This window comes from Ips typographus, unplaced genomic scaffold, assembly GCF_016097725.1.
Source record: "Ips typographus isolate SLU unplaced genomic scaffold, UJ_Ityp_2.0 IpsContig100, whole genome shotgun sequence".
Classification (NCBI taxonomy): Eukaryota; Metazoa; Arthropoda; class Insecta; order Coleoptera; family Curculionidae; genus Ips; species Ips typographus.
In genome coordinates this window covers 165,888-183,237 of record NW_028098529.1, presented here as the reverse complement: position 1 = coordinate 183,237, position 17,350 = coordinate 165,888, and the positions used below count along the sequence as shown (strand labels likewise).

Sequence of the window (17,350 nt, the reverse complement as noted above, 5' to 3'; positions counted from 1 at the left end):
CATGGACTTTTAAGTAGATTTGTTCATAGTCCTCGATAGAACGTTTTTGATGAGTATCAGATTCAGTACAAAAACTATTAGCATTTGTACAATTGACTGTTCCTTTCAAGGCAGTAAGCTGAGATTTTTGTATCTTCGATATAAAATTTCGTTGTATGTTGCCATCAAAATGTGACCTAGAACAGTTGTAACAATTGTTTAATACAAATATTGAAACTTACGGTCACACATTAGTTTCCTACATACATTTTATTTCATAAAGTGTGTGCATTGACGAGCATTTTTTGAGAAAAAAATTAAATTTACAGGGTGTCCAAAAACTGAGATATGACCTTCGAGTTGACATTTTCAAATAATAACCCCCATTTTTTATTGCACTTATGGATTCTACGTAAGTTTTGGGTATTTTTCATGTAGCATATCCTATGTCGATATTCAGCTTTCGTTTTCGAGAAAGTAACAGTTAAAAAATATAACAGATTTTATTGAAAATATTAAACACTATTTTATTATTAAAGAAAAAACAATAATTATTTAGTTAGGTAAATATTCAAACTGAAACCCTTATTGTGGCACTATTCCAAACGATCGATAAATTCGTGCTTAACCCTATTTATGGTTTCTTGACTAATGTTAGCATACACTCTTCTAATTCTGATTTTTAAGTCGTCAATGATTCATGTTTAGTCTAATAAACAACATTTTTGAGATGGCCCCACAAAAAAGTCCAGGGGATTGAGATCAGGAAATCTTGGAGGCCATTCAATTGATCCACGCCTTTCAATCCATCTGTTGGGAAATGCTACTTCGTTAAGATATTGTCTAATTTGTATTGCATACTGTGGGGGTGCACCATCCTGCTGTAATGAGGTAACAAGGGATATCATAGTCGCGGGCAACTTGACGAATGCTAATATGTGGATTTTCTTTCACAGATAATAAAACATTTATTTTTTCATCTTTGTTTATCGCAGGACGTCTATTTTTGACTTATTTTCTATGTACAGAACCCGTATCTCAAAAGTTCCTTTCAATTTTACTAGCTACTGACTGGTTTATTGGATTTTCTGGATATTGTTACGCACGAAATAGAGTTTTCGTCCGTAACTCGTTTGGTTTGTGTTTTTAATGTCCATAACCTTGTTACACTAGTAGACCGATTCCGATAGCTTAATAGCTCCATTTGCACTTTGTGCACATTTTGTGGTTAATGTGGGTGCGTGACCTGATAAGTTATCAGGTAGCGTAGTCACGTGGTTAGTTTTCGATTTTTGACGGGGAAGCGTCGGTTTGTGGTCGTGTTTCTTTGTGTCAGGTGCCATGTGGCCTATTTAATCACCCCACTTTGTGATATCGGTACCACTGCAGCACCCGAACTATTAATATCGAAGTGACCTGACGTTTGATTCTTGACCTCTGTACCACGTGTTTGCGATTTAATCTAAATCTAGATTCATCTGGCCGAAACACAGGTAAATTGGTTTGATTTTGGGTTATTTGAGAATTATTTTGTATCGGCCATATTTTCCAACACAGATTTTGTGTTCGGCTCGACCCAGAGTCCTGGAAATTTTTCCTGACGGAAATAAGTTCTGACTAGGACGTTACGGCAGGAGTTTTTCCACAGCACCCCAAGATCGTGCTAGACCACCAAAAGGGCAGTGTCTAACATCAACAACCCTTATAGGTGGAAGAGCCGGCCGCCACAGCCAGGGGGTTTGGGACTTGAAAGGTGAGGGTTGAAACCACCAAGTCCCTAATTCATTTGTTTTAGTTTTTATTTAATTTAATTTCATTTCATTTCGTAGCATTTCAACTTGTATTTCCTTTTTAATTTTGTAAATTTTTTCTTTTTTTTAAATTAATTTACTTTAAACGGCTTTAGCACTTGTCAGTACCTCTGGAAACCCAAAAGGTTTCCAGAGGTACTTCTGGGAGGAAACCTTCCTCCAGGAAACCTTCTGTTTTCCCTGTGCTTTGCTGTTTTCTGTCCTAGGAAACCTGTCACCAGTTTCTGGGCTCCCTTTCCTACCTGCAAATCAGCAGTGGCCACTCCTGACAACTGGGAAGAGGATACTGGAAGTTCCAGGACCCAACCACCGATTTTAAACTGGTAAGGGCAGTTTAAAGCGGTTTTGGCACTGGGAAAACTTTTCCTGTTTTTTTTTTTACTTTAATTCATTTTCAATTTTGTCAATTCTGTTTAAACTTTATTTCTTTTCGTTAATCAATTTCATTCACAACATTAGTTTTGCAACTCTGTAATTTTTGTAATAGTTGTAAATTGTAAATATTGTGGTTGTTTTTTGTAATATACACATGTACATACAGTGCGTTTTTTTTAACGCGCAACATAGGATTTTACGTGTTAAATTTTTAAGCCCATGCCAGACCATGTTATTTTGTAACTTCAAGTGTAAAACTTGATGGGTGTGTGTTTAGTACCCTGAAGCTTAAGTAAGTTTACCAATTCGGTCTAAAAAGTGTTTACAAACTAACGAAAAATCATCTTTTTTCGATAAGATTTTATCTTTCCATGCTCCCTGTATGCATGGTAGGTGCTTGTTGTTTTTGATACTGACAGGGCAGGTAGCAGGTAGAGTGACATATTTATTTATAACGTCAAAAGGGCATTTTATGATCGTTTGGGATACTGTTTGGTTTCAAACGGAGGTCACTTTGAACAATTTATTTTAAAAAATACTTCTTCTGTACTTAATTCTTGATATAAAGTTAATAATCGCATTTTGACCACCCTGTTTTACTTTATACACCAAATTTTACCTGCTACCTGCCCTGCCAGTATCAAAAACAACAAGCACCTACCATGCATACAGGGAGCACGGAAAGATAAAATCTTTTCAAAAAAAGATGATTTTTTGTTAGTTTGTAAACAGTTTTTAGACCGAATTGGTAAACTTACTTAAGCTTCAGGGTACTAAACAGACACCCGTCAAGTTTTACACTTGTAGTTCCAAAACAACATGGTCTAACATGGGCTTAAAAATTTAACACGTGAAATCCTATGTTGCGCGTTAAAAAAACGCACTGTATACAACTAACGGTTTGTTTGATTTCCTACAGTAAATCCAAGAGTGTTCATTTATAGTGATTATCTCATGCAATTAATCCACGACCTTGAGCTAAATCAAATCAAATCAAATCAAAATACGCTTTATTGTTTTTAACTAAAAATAGTTGTAAATAAAGCCATTGTATACATATACAAATAAAGATAAAAATACAAATTCACCAATCCACAGTCACGTTATCACTAACAAATTACATGTAAGTATAAAAGTTTAGTATAAAAACAATTTCAATAACTTTGAGGTACATATGCACATAAAGACAATTAGAAATTTAAAACCGTTCCGCATAATATTCACTAACATGCTGGCAATGTCAAAATTCTGTTTGCTTTACTGTCCCAACTATGGGATTTAGATACTTTAGGAATTCGTGACCCTTATGAACAACGCTCTCGAAGAGAACAAGCTTCGGCGGCAGTACAGCTCTTTTTAGAATCTGTTCAAGTTACACCAAGGGGTCGTTATAAAGTAAGGCTTCCCTGGGTAGATGGACATCCGCCATTGCCTTCAAATTATGAGCTGGCACAAAAACGTTTGAAAAACACTTTGACGAAATTAATCACCAGTCAATTGAGGCAACCTTACGATGAAGTTTTCTTGGAATGGATTAAAGCTGGGATCATTGAAGAAGTTAGAGAAAACCAGGTAACTTCATTGGTTCATTATTTACCTCACAGGCCAGTCGTCAAGGAAAATAGCACTACCAGAATTAGACCAGTGTTCGACGCGTCAGCCAAAGACAAACAGGGACCCTCACTGAATCAATGTTTAGAGACTGGCCCCAACTTAATAGAGCTGATACCAGACATACTTCTTCGTTTCCGTCAACATAAAATAGGTGTGTCTGCAGATATAAGAAAAGCATTTCTACAGATTAGTATTCACGAAGCTGACCGAGACTTTCTGCGCTTTTTATGGGTCGATTCTGAAGGGAATGAAATAATTTATCGACACAAACGAGTAGTCTTTGGTATTAGAAGTAGTCCATTTTTGTTGGGGGCTACCTTAGAGTACCATATAAATCAAGGTTTGAAGGAATGTAGTCTTGAGTTTTCCAAACAAACTTTAGAAAGACTTAGTAAGAGCTTTTATGTAGATAATTGTGTTTGTAGTGTTCCAGATGAAGAAAGCTTGATTACTTTTCGACGAGAAGCCACTACATTTTTGGAGAAAGCATTATTTGACTTGAGAGGGTGGGAGTTTTCTCATCAGACGTTACCAGAAAACAGCGAACCCGTGACTGCGTTACTTGGAATGGAGTGGAACACTGACCAGGATACCTTAGGTTTGAATAAATCGGTGTCACACTGTTTTTTTGTACAATTTCTGAATACCCCTGTAACAAAAAGAATAATGCTGTCTGTAGCTCAAAGAATATTTGATCCTATTGGGTTTACTTGTCCTACGACATTGGTTCCCAAACTGCTGTTGCAACTGACATGGGGAATGAAAATAGGTTGGGACGCTGAGGTTACTCCGGATATTTCCAAAGACTTTAAGAACTGGCTGACAGAGTCAAAACATCTTTTGGACATCAAGATTCCTCGTTGGATTCATGCAGGATTGGAAGACGCAGAAGACTGGACGCTGCATACTTTCTGTGATGCAAGTAAAACTGCTTACGCAGCTGTTGTTTTCTTGCGTGGAGTTAAACATGGTAAGGTTTTTGTTACTCTCCTAGCAGCGAAAAGCAGAATCGCTCCAGTGAAAAGAATAACTATACCACGATTAGAACTATTAGCAGCGGTGATTGGAGCGAGGTTGTATTCTTCAGTCCAGCAAAGTTTACAGTGTAGTTATGGAAGTTTTTTCTGGACTGACTCCTCTACAGTTTTAGCTTGGATTCGACGACAGGAAGAATGGAACGTATTCGTCACCAATCGAGTCAATGAAATAAAAAATGCAACCCCCTTCGATGCGTGGAGACACGTTCCTGGCCATCTTAATCCTGCAGACCTGCCATCTCGTGGATGTTCGGCCAGTCAACTTAAAAAATCAAATTGGTGGGAGGGCCCAGAATGGCTTTATACAGCATCTGATAATTGGCCTAACCAATGTTCACTAACAAATGAACAAGAAGTTCAACGTGAACGCAAGAAAGGGCTTGTTACCTCATTATTAGCCAATAATGATTGTAGTATGACCGTAGATGATTGGCATATGACTTATTTCTCTAAGTATTGGAAAACCGTCCGAATGATAGCTTGGATATTTAGATTTTCTCATAATGCTCGATTTCCTTCCAGACGATTACAAAGTGTCTTGTCTACTGAAGAATTGAGTAAAGCAGAGACGTTTATATTTAAGCTGCTGCAACAACAGTCATTTAAAGGAAATGAAGAAAAACGACTTGGAAGTTTTGATTATTTTGTGGACAAATCGGGTATCATACGTTTGAAGTCTAGAGTGAGTCAACGCGACGATACTGACCAGTTTCGTTACCCTATTATTTTACCTGCCAAAAACCAGCTGGTTGAAAACTTGATATTTGACCTTCATATTAAATCGTGTCATGTTCGAGCACAGGGTCTATTGGGGATACTTCGAGAAAACTACTGGATCCCGGGCGGTAGGCGAGTTATCAAATCCATAATTTCTAAGTGTGTCGTGTGTAAGAGACATAACGGTAAATCGTACGTCGTGGATTCACCTGCTCTGCCGCGGGACCGTGTTCGCGAAGCTGCTACATTCGAAGTGACCGGTTTAGACTTTGCTGGACCTTTATATTTAAAAAATGGAGAAAAGGCATGGATATGCCTTTTTACTTGTGCTGTATACCGTGCGGTGCATTTGGAACTGTGTACTTCACTGTCGGTTGTTAATTTTCTTCAAGCTCTTCGTAGGTTTATCGCTAGACGAGGACGACCACGGGCCATTTACAGTGATAATGGGACTAATTTCGTAGGGACAGAGACACTGTTCAGCAAGCTGGACTGGGATAAAATTACTACGGAAACCAGTATAGAACGTATTACCTGGAAATTCAACCCTCCGTCCGCACCCTGGTGGGGAGGATTTTGGGAAAGGTTAGTGGGAGCTGTTAAACAACTTCTCCGTAAGACTTTAGGACGGGCGTCGTTGAATTACGAGGAGCTAGTCACAGTATTGTGTGATTGCGAAGCAATTGTGAACTCCAGACCGTTGACGTATTTGTCAGATGATCCCGAAGAACTAATACCTCTCACTCCCATGTTCTTTTTGAGAGACCAGGCGAGCAGTAGCGTTTGTGACATTGATGCAATAGATGGTCAGTCACTTTGCAAAAGAGTTGTATATCTCAGGAAAATCCGAGAAGATCTACATCGAAGATTCCGAACTGAGTATTTAGGTCAGTTAAAGTTACTAAACTGGGGAAAACGTACAACAGAACCTAAACTTGGTGATATTGTCCTTATTGGCAATGACAATGAGAAACGCCTCGATTGGACTATGGAACGGATTTGTGAGCTGATGCCTGGCAAAGACGGACAAGTACGTTTGGTCAAAGTGTCTACTAACCGAGGAACCTTTATGCGGCCGATTCAGAGACTTTACCCTTTGGAATGTGTGCAGCAGGTTAAGGTATGTGAACCAAGTTCGTCCGAATGTGTTCCTCAAGTCGTGAAAACCACCTCCAAAAAGAATGGTACAGATGAGGCTGATCCAGAGCAAGAAGTTCTGATCCCTAGACCGGCTCCAGTGATGCAGAAGATGACTAGAAGCGGGCGTGTGTCTAAGATGCCCAAAAAATACTTGTAAATTTAAATTTGATTTGTGAGTCACTTGATTGTACTTTTTAAGTGACTCAGGTGGGAGAATGTTGTATCTATGTACATTTTCTAGTTTCAACTGTCATCTGTTAGCTGAAAAATTTTGTTTTGAAAAGTAATGTCAACGTGTAACTATAACCTAAAAAAGGGAGATTATTGGCGTTAAGTAAAAAATAGGCACATGTTCTTGATATCTTTTAGGGTTTTAATCCCAATCTAAAGTTTAGTTCTAACACCGAATAAAGTTGAATTCGAGTAAAGGGTGTTATATTTTTTCCCGATCCAGAGTGCAAGAGACAACTCCAAGGGCAAAACGGGTAGTTTTGTACGAGGGCAACAGGTACTACAACTTTCATTAATATGATTTTTCAATCAAATCAACCCTACAGGCGCAAAAAAATTAAAACCCTTTTTCCATGTTAATCTCCTATGTCCAGGGTGCTCTTGGACACCTGGTACATTCAATAATACATTTCCTGATTAAAAATTTACTCCATTGTTGCAAAAATAGAATTTCCCATTATTTTCAACTAACAAAAAAATAACATTAACCATTAACCTAGTCTAGTGGTCCTGTGTTGGGATGACTAGGTTAATGCAACTGGTAATGTTATTTTCAACTTAGTTGAAAAGGCTAAAATCTCACCAGCAAAAAGAAATAACTAAAGTATGCAATTTTTAATTTCAGTTTAATAGAGGTTAGGCGAGGGGTTAGGGCAGTGATTTTGCTTGACTACTATATTCCTGTTAACTTATCACCTTTTTGCAACATTCAACCAGATCCCAATCTAAACAAAAAACAAAATCTTTCCATTCACCTAGATATTGCAGTTTTACTATATATTAAAAAGTTTACATTGTGTTCTTTTTTAACATACCTAATAATAAAAGTATAAAATGATTATACAAAATTTATTTACCTTGATCTGAGGCTTCTTAAGGAACTATGGCCACTCATTTTGTTTATCCAGAAGTCCACAGGTACATATGTAGTAACAGGGATAGCAACAATCACTGGAGCTAAAACTGGAACACACTATTAGGTATATCGCACCAAACCACAATTAAACTTTTCCAAACAGGAATGTGGGCTAGTACAGTAAAGTTTTGATGTGACTAGTGTTATTATAGTTTACATATTTAAGTACATTAGTACATAAGCTTTGACAATAGACAGGAAACAGGTGTTCTAGTATAAGCAAAACTTTTTTAGCCATTTTTTTGTGCGGGTGTGAGTTTAGACTGCCTTTGTCCTTGTCTTGTCCCACTGCATTGGTGTGAAGGCAGCAAGCATATCTAAATTGTGGGTCGAAAACGAGTCGGTCATCTTGGGATCGCGGTCGGGGGGTCGGGAGAATCTGTCTCCTCACTTTCTTTCTGTCAACTCTCTTGACGTCCGGGGTCTGTCTGCTGTCGTCTGCCGACGAGATCAGCGGTGTTGCCAATGTGACCAGCTGATCTGAGGTGGATGGCAATTCGCCACATTCATACTCATTTACACAACAAAAAACTTATGGCGTGGTGCATATCTTAAAAATCTAGACATTCAGACTATTTTTATACAGTTTTGGACTTATCAGGCCTGAAAGCCCGTTTGTACACTGTCCATAATCTTGAAAATGTCATTTCAAGCTTTTTCACTATTAAATTGATTTCCTCACTCATTGGTGCAAAAAATTGGATAATTTTTAAGAAATTCTGACTGTTTTTAGTGCTTTAAGACTGAAAAATCGAGTTTAAGACTATTTAAAATACTAAAAGTAAAGTTTCAGACTTTCAAACAAAAAAACTGGCTCAAAATGCTACGATATTAGCAATAAAAACTAATTTTAGGAAATGAATTAGTCCAAAAATTGAATTTGGACTGTTTCCACTGTGAAATTTAATTCTAGACTTGTTTTAATCCAGAAAATTGAGAAAAAAAGTCAACTTTTATACTATTTTTAGTAGTAAAAATTGATTTCCGGACTGTTTTTAGTACTTGAAATTCCGTTTTAAACACTTATTGCAGATTGACAATGGATTGCAGTCTGGAAAAACAAATTATAAGATTATTCTTAGAAGTAAATAACAAGTTTTTAGACTATTCAGTACAAATTTGGAAGTCTTGAATGTTCAGTTTTACACTACCTATAATGTAAAAAATAAACGCCAGTAAAAATGAGTCCAAAAATCCTGTTTTTTGACTATTTTTTTCAGTGTCAAAAATTGACTTGTTAACCTCTCAGATAAAGGGATTTGAATCTTTTTGAACCATTTTAAAGTAAAATTTACGATAGCTTAGGTAGAAATTTTTGTAATTTCTAAATAATATCCAGTAAGCGTAGAAATTAGAGCGGGAAAATATAGACCATCCCCCTATATCGATGCCAAAAAACCATTTTGACGAATGTCAATTACATCTCATAACAAAAATTTATTTCATAAGTACTTGTTCCAAATTTGATCAAAATTGCCAATGGATCGAATGATCTGACAGTTAAGCAAAATACGATTTTTAAACTGAAATTTGGAGAATTCTTTCTTCCTTAGGAAGCGTTCTTTAGGAAAATGACATAATGCATGTGAAGTTATTTTATGATAAGTTATCGAATGTTGAATTACTGACACTTACAACTGGACCTCCCTGTATAAACAGCCGGGCTAGGCCCGGTAGTAAATTGTTGTCGAGATTGTTCACGAGTTGTCAGTTCAAGTCAGCGTCAGTTTGTTTGTGCACAAACAAAATACGGTGCGTTATTTTTAACGCGCAACATAGGACTTTACCTGTTAAATTTTTAATTTTAAGTCTGTAAGCAGGTACCGCACAGTAAGACACGTGAATAGCCCTTTTTACTTATAAGGTCTTTATTTAAAGAATATAAAGCATGTTAAAAATAATATGTTGTTTCTGTGTTGAGACAGTTTTTAGAACAATGTAGAACGACAATTCTTATAACTTGTCTTCTGTCACTTCTTGACGTTCTTGACATAATTGACGGAAGTCAATTTATTCTGACATACGACTTACACTAGTGTGACAAGTAGAGTATTAAGAGTAGACAATGAACAATTGTACTTATTGAACTGATACATCAACACACCCTCCCAATTGTGAATTGTCATAACTAATAAGAATTAATTCTAAATACATCAAACAAGTTGTATCAAACAATGTCATATACATAACATCAAAACTTAATGCTAAATTACAAATTATTGATTACATTAGTCTTAGATCTAAAATATTCAAACTTTGGATAAGCTAATGGTTTAGTTAACATGTCAGCTATTTGTTCATCAGTACTCAGATATTCTAAACTAACTTTTCCGTTCGCTACGATGTCTCTCAGAAAATGATGCTTTACATCTATGTGTTTTGTGCGTCGAGTTTCAAGTGTATTTGCCATTCTGATAGATGACTGATTGTCTTCATAGACTTTTATTGGATAAATCACATCCGATTTTAAAATATCTTTTAACAGTTGTGCTATAAAGAGACATTCAGAAACACACATAGACAAGGCAACATACTCTGACTCGGCACTAGATAAAGAAACAGTTGCTTGCTTCTTTGTTTTCCAGAATATCACATTGTTAAATAGTTTAACAAAAAACCCAGTAATACTTTTCCTGTCATTACAATTATTGGCAAAATCAGAATCTACATAAGCTGTTATAATATTAACACATTCAGTTGACTTATTATACTTGAGCACAAAGTTTATTGTCGATTTTAAATATCTCAAAATTTGTTTCAGAAATTTCCAGTGTTCCTCTGAATAATTGGTTTGGAATTGGCGAAAATAGCTAACAGAAAAACTTAAATCAGGTCTACTACCAATCATTAAATACATCAAGTGACCAATTAGCTCTTTGTAAGGCAAATTAGATTTTACATTATCTTTGTCACAATTTTTACTTATAGATAAGTTTAATTTGGGTTGAATTGGAACATTGGAAGGTTTACAATCGATCATATTGAACTTATTAAGAATTCTTTCTGTTAGTTCGTTTTGATGGATAATTAAACTACTTTTATCTTTCACAATAGTTAAACCCAAAAATTTAAATTCAGCGTTATGTGTCAAGTCTCGCATTTCAAATTCAGACATAAGTTTATGTTTAAAATCAATAAGTAACTTTTCTTGTTTAGAAAATAACAGTACATCATCAACATGAACAATTAAATATACATCTGTGTTAAAATAAAAACATGGATCAGCAGAAGATCTACAAAAGCTACTATTAATTAAAAATGAATGTAGTCGATTATACCAACATTTAGGAGCTTGTCGTAAACCATAAAGCGCTTTTCTTAACTTACACACTTTCTTATGATTATCGCCACTAGTTACACATTTTTGTACATGTTTCTCACCCAATAGTTCCAAACCTTCTGGAAGTTCCATAAACACTGGCTCCTCAAGTTCTCCATTCAGAAAAGCACATTTAACGTCTAGTTGATGTATTGACATATCCAATTCCACACTCAATGACAATAGCAATTTAATAGTCATCATTCTGGCAACTGGTGAATAGAGCTCCTTGAAGGAATATATTGGATTGTTTGAAACCCCGAGCCACAAGCCTTGCTTTCTTTGTCACTTGTCCATTGATATTCTTTTCTTTAAAAATCCATTTGGAATCAATTACTTCTTGATCATTAGGATATGGAACAATGTCCCAAGTATAGTTTTTCTCCAGAGCTACTAGTTCATTTTTTATTGCTTCTTTCCAACCATTTTGATTTATGGCTTCTTCATAGCTTTCTGGAATACCCTGATGTACATCACCAATGGATAAAGCAATTAAAACGGGCTGGTGGTACAATTTTTCTGCCTCTACTGGTTACTTTGATGTTGTCAACATTTCCTTCTGTCATGTCTTGTGGTTGCATGGCTTCATTTTGAACAACTTTGTGTTTATGTTTATCTTGACCAACACTATCCATAAAAATGTCATGATGATTATCTGTATGTGGAACATTGCTTGAGGTCAAGTCCATAGTCATTCTTTTGTCGCTTGACTTATCAAGTGATGATTCGTCAAATATCACATTACGAGCAGTAATTACTTTTTGATCTTCAAAATCCCAAAGTCTGTAACCATTTGATGTGTAACCAACATGAATCATCTTTTTACTTCTAGCATTCAACTTGTTTCCTCGTATTTCTTTGGGTATATGAACATGGGCATCACATCCAAATACTCTAATTGTTTCTAGGTTAGGTTTATGTCCATACCACAGTTCTGCAGGTGTTTTTTTATCTAATGTGGCTGATGATATAGTTCTATTAATCAGGTAAACGGCAGTAGCAAACAGCTTCAGTCCAAAACTCCTTGGATAATTTTGACTCAAAAATTAGACATCTGGCACGTTCCATTATAGTTCAGTTTAAACGTTCTGCAACCCCGTTCTGTTGAGGTGTGTACTTTATTGTATAAACTTAAGGTATTCCTTTTTCTAAGCAAAAGTTCTTAAAATCATGAGAAACATATTCACCACCATTGTCACACATTAAATGTACAGGACGTCTGTTAAACTGATTTTCAACCATAGAAATACAGTTTTTAAAATGTACAAATACTTCATTTTTTGTTTCAAGAAAGTAACACATGGTGAAATGAGTATAATGATCAATAAAGGTTAAGAAATACTTCTTACCATTGTGACTAGCAGGATTAAGTGGACCACACACATCAGTAGATACAATGTCCATTGGTTGTCGAGCTTTTCTTTCTTCAGGAACTGGCACATAGGGTTTTTGAGTCTGCTTACCCTCGAGACACACTTTACACAGTCCAAAAGATGGAAACTTTGATGAATGTCCCATTCTTCGATGCCACAAGTTTGCATCACTAACAACATGACTACTTGAAATGTTTACCATAGGAGAACACAGCACAGAGAGTTCAACTATGTACAGGTTTCCCTGTAAACTTCCTTCAATGATCGTATCTTGTTTTCCACTTCTTTTGATATGTACAGTCCCATCTTTAAAAGTAACAGTACATCCATTTTGTACTATTTTTTTAACTGATAACAAATTATGTGATAAACTGTCACATACGAGTACATTGTTTACTGTGATAATTTTTCCCTCTGATGTCTCAAGTTTAAGGTTTCCTTCCATAACAGCTTCAACGGTAATTCCTAGTTTAGCAACTTTAATCTGGTGATGAGCCATTTTGCAATTTGTTAGATATTGCTCAAAACCTCTCTTGACAAGATGGTTTGTAGCACCACTGTCAATAACAAAGTGAGACTTACTTATAGTGTCATTTTCCGATGTTAAAAATGCAATATCCTCTTCTTGAACAAGATTGCAATTCCTGGAGGTAGAACTTTGAGCATTCTGTTGCTTTTTATACTTGAAACAGTCTGATTTCTTGTGCCTTTAATTCCACAAAAATGGCAGTTAAAACGAAATACACCCTTACTTGTATTTTGATTAGGATTTCCATTTCTAAATGACTGAAAACTGTTGGAAGCTTTTCGCCAGTTTTGTTTTGCTTGTGTATTACTCACAAAGGCACAGGCTTCATCTTTCACTTCATTTTTCAGTTTATGTCTCCTTTCTTCCTCTTGAAGCAATTTATTTTTTACTAAGGAGAGTGATATGTTTGATGTTCCTAGGCTCATCGAATGTGAAAACATAATGTCAATGGCTGTTACAACAGACTGATAGCTTTCAGGCATAGCTGAAAGTAACTGAGTTATTGTTTCCTGTTCTTCTAAAATACCACCACAATCCTTAATGTCCAACACTATTTTGTCAAATTCAGATAAAAACTTATTCATTGGTTCCTTTTCTGTATATTTTAAGTTCCTCAGCTTATTTTGCAGCTGTACTAAATTTGCAATGACTTTTCTATAATAAGTGTTTCTCAATACTTGCTTAATTTCTCTTGCAGTAGTTTTGTCCTTGACTGTATTCAAAACATCATCTGTAAGACATTGTACAATTACATTCCTGGCTTTCACATCCCTTTTCTTGAATTCCGCCAATCTGGTGGGTTCTGTTGGCATTTCCATATCAAGAACATCCAAAACTTCATACTGTTCCAGGAGCAGTTTAACACGAAATTCCCAATTTGAGAATCCAGCTCCGTCGAAAGGTTTCACTGATACAATTGCAGATGCTGTAGCCATCCTGTTTTTTTTTGTTTTTACCAGCACAGGTTCTTGTTTTGATTTCCGGGATGATTTTCACTTTACACTCAACACTTTTCCTTTTAACAACAGGCTTTCACTACCAAACTTCCAATACTGGCTAATCCTGGGCCCATAACCTGTAAGCAGGTACCGCACAGTAAGACACGTGAATAGCCCTTTTTACTTATAAGGTCTTTATTTAAAGAATATAAAGCATGTTAAAAATAATATGTTGTTTCTGTGTTGAGACAGTTTTTAGAACAATCTAGAACAACAATTCTTACAACTTGTCTTCTGTCACTTCTTGACGTTCTTGACATAATTGACGGAAGTCAATTTATTCTGACATACGACTTACACTAGTGTGACAAGTAGAGTATTAAGAGTAGACAATGAACAATTGTACTTATTGAACTGATACATCAACAAAGTCTATGTTAGACCATGTTATTTTGCTACTACAGATGTAAAACTTGACGGATCTGTCTTTAATACCTTGAATCTTAAATAAGTTTGCCTACTCCCTGTATGCATAATAGGTACTTGTTTTTTATACTGGCAGAGCAAGTAGCAGGTAGAGTGACATATTTTGACTGCATCATGGCCCGACATCTTTTGAACGCTAAAAAGACATTTTACGATTGTTTGGGATCAAACAATCATCTGTTTGGCTTCAAACGAAGTTCACTTTAAACAATACATTTAAAAAAATACTTTTTTTTTACTAAACTTAAGCTATCTTTCTCAGCTAAGCTATCCGCTTCTTGATATCAATGATGATCTTCTGCAATTTGACCACCTTGTTTAGGTCACAAACATGGTCTAACGTGGGCTTAAAAATTTAAAAAAAAAACGCACTGTATATGGTATTAAATAAAAAGAAAGCGTGGTGTTTTAGTGAGTAAAAATGGTACAATTTATTACCTGATTTTGCTACTCTGCCGACTTCGGTTTTTCTTTATATGTTTGCTATGATTATCAATACCATGATTATTACTTCCACTACTGCAATTCTCTCGACTCCAGCTTTTAATCGTCTGTGTTCCACCGCTTAGGATAATTCTATCACAACTATTTTCTTGTTTCGATTCAGTTTTGCTATTCATGTTATCATGTTCATGCTGAACAACCGTCCTATCCTCCCAGACCACCTGGTCTGTTTTGATGCGTCCAAATACTGGAACTTAAAACAATAACGATTTTATGAACAATAATATTAAAATATACAATTATTTATAATCTACCTCGGTAAACATGGACTTTTAAGTAGATTTGTTCATAGTCCTCGATAGAACGTTTTTGATGAGTATCAGATTCAGTACAAAAACTATTAGTATTTGTACAATTGACTGTTCCTTTCAAGGCAGTGAGCTGAGATTTTTGTATCTTCGATATAAAATTTCGTTGTATGTTGCCATCAAAATGTGACCTAGAACAGTTGTAACAATTGTTTAATACAAATATTGAAACTTACGGTCACACATTAGTTTCCTACATACATTTAATTTCATAAAAGTGTGTGCATTGACGAGCATTTTTTGAGAAAAAAATTAAATATACAGGGTGTCCAAAAACTGAGATATGACCTTCGAGTTGACATTTTCAAATAATAACCCCCATTTTTTATTGCACTTATGGATTCTACGTAAGTTTTGGGTATTTTTCATGTAGCATATCCTATGTCGATATTCAGATTTCGTTTTCGAGAAAGTAACAGTTAAAAAATATAACAGATTTTATTGAAAATATTAAACACTATTTTATTATTAAAGAAAAAACAATAATTATTTAGTTAGGTAAATGTTCAAACTGAAACCCTTATTGTGGCACTATTCCAAACGATCGATAAATTCGTGCTTAACCCTATTTATGGTTTCTTGACTAATGTTAGCACACACTCTTCTAATTCTGATTTTTAAGTCGTCAATGATTCAGGTTTAGTCTAATAAATAACATTATGAGATGGCCCCACAAAAAAGTCCAGGGGATTGAGATCAGGAAATCTTGGAGGCCATTCAATTGATCCACGCCTTTCAATCCATCTGTTGGGAAATGCTACTTCGTTAAGATATTGTCTAATTTGTATTGCATACTGTGGGGGTGCACCATCCTGCTGTAATGAGGTAACAAGGGATATCATAGTCGCGGGCAACTTGACGAATGCTAATATGTGGATTTTCTTTCACAGATAATAAAACATTTATTTTTTCATCTTTGTTTATCGCAGGACGTCTATTTTTGACTTATTTTCTATGTACAGAACCCGTATCTCAAAACTTCCTTTCAATTTTACTAGCTACTGACTGGTTTATTGGCTTTTCTGGATATTGTTACGCACGAGATAGAGTTTTCGTCTTTTTTGTTACTTTTAGTTACACTAGTAGACCGATTCCGATAGCTTAATAGCTCCATTTGCACTTTGTGCACACGACTGTGGTCGTGTTTCTTTGTGTCAGGTGCCATGTGGCCTATTTAATCACCCCACTTTGTGATATCGGTACCACTGCAGCACCCGAACTATTAATATCGAAGTGACCTGACGTTTGATTCTTGACCTCTGTACCACGTGTTTGCGATTTAATCTAAATCTAGATTCATCTGGCCGAAACACAGGTAAATTGGTTTGATTTTGGATTATTTGAGAATTATTTTGTATCGGCCATATTTTTCAACACAGATTTTGTGTTCGGCTCGACCCAGAGTCCTGGAAATTTTTCCTGACCGAAATAAGTTCTGACTAGGACGTTACGGCAGGAGTTTTTCCACAGCACCCCAAGATCGTGCTAGACCACCAACTGGTGGTCTAGCACGTTCTTGCTACCTGCCCTGCCAGTATCAAAAACAACAAGCACCTACCATGCATACAGGGAGCACGGAAAGATAAAATCTTTTCAAAAAAAGATGATTTTTTGTTAGTTTGTAAACAGTTTTTAGACCGAATTGGTAAACTTACTTAAGCTTCAGGGTACTAAACAGACACCCGTCAAGTTTTACACTTGTAGTTCCAAAACAACATGGTCTAACATGGGCTTAAAAATTTAACACGTGAAATCCTATGTTGCGCGTTAAAAAAAAACGCACTTTATACAACTAACGGTTTGTTTGATTTCCTACAGTAAATCCAAGAGTGTTCATTTATAGTGATTATCTCATGCAATTAATCCACGACCTTGAGCTAAATCAAATCAAATCAAATCAAAATACGCTTTATTGTTTTTTAACTAAAAATAGTTGTAAATAAAGCCATTCTATACACATACAAATAAAGATAAAAATACAAATTCACCAACCCACAGTCACGTTATCACTAACAAATTACATGTAAGTATAAAAGTTTAGTATAAAAACAATTTCAATAACTTAGAGGTACA

General features: G+C 35.6%; 1 long non-coding RNA gene across 1 annotated transcript; it reads right to left on the bottom strand.

Moving 5' to 3' along the window:
- Position 1: 1 nt before the first annotated feature.
- Positions 2-15,199, bottom strand: LOC145739353 (uncharacterized). The gene is made up of 3 exons (XR_014180992.1): positions 14,904-15,199; positions 7,762-14,811; positions 2-176 (listed from the first exon to the last, which is right to left on the bottom strand). It is a non-coding gene; the product is annotated as an uncharacterized LOC145739353 (long non-coding RNA).
- Between the last annotated feature and the right edge of the window lie 2,151 nt (positions 15,200-17,350).